The sequence below is a fragment of the Stegastes partitus genome, unplaced genomic scaffold, assembly GCF_000690725.1.
Source record: "Stegastes partitus isolate 25-593 unplaced genomic scaffold, Stegastes_partitus-1.0.2 Scaffold2087, whole genome shotgun sequence".
NCBI classification, from domain to species: domain Eukaryota; kingdom Metazoa; phylum Chordata; class Actinopteri; family Pomacentridae; genus Stegastes; species Stegastes partitus.
Genome location: NW_007579818.1, coordinates 49,067 through 49,739, shown reverse-complemented (window position 1 = coordinate 49,739; position 673 = coordinate 49,067).

The window sequence follows — 673 nt, the reverse complement described above, 5'->3', positions numbered from 1 at the left end:
CCTTGCATCCTGTAACTGTCAACACCGTCCCCTGACCCATCACCCATCACGACCTGTCCTCCTTTACTATCCAAGCTCACCCTGCTGGTGGAGCTGCTGGTCCTCCTGCTGCCCTGCAGGCCTTCCTGGGGGCACTTCCTGTGATGCAGTATGGGTTGATGGGCTGGGGCAGATTTGCAGTGAATCTGGGCGTATTTGGGTGACTGGTGGACTCATGTTGCCTCCCGCTCCGATTGTGGTTTTACCTGTGCATCATTTGAAGAAGTCATTAGCATAATTTGGTGCCAGAAGTTTTGACTCGTTTGTTCAGAATGTCAAGCAGCTTTTTCATAAAAACTCAACAAGCTGAACCCACTGCAAACGTGCAGACAGACCAACATCAGACTCCGCCCCTCTGCAGCTGATTAAAGCAGCATTGTGCAGAAGAGACTGAAAGCTGAAGTCAGACTGTCCTCCTCCTGAACATGAGTCATGTGTGGTTCTGCTCTGTGGGCGTCTGAACAAACTGACTCGCTGCTGAAGCCAAAAGAAGGTGAGAAAAAACATTCTCACCATCTGAATGAAAACACAGAACTGAGCCGAGTCGAACAACAAATCCACAAATGAATGGAGACGCGACAGCATGTCCCCTGTCCTATCTAACGAGTCATCAGTAACTCGTCCTATCTAACGA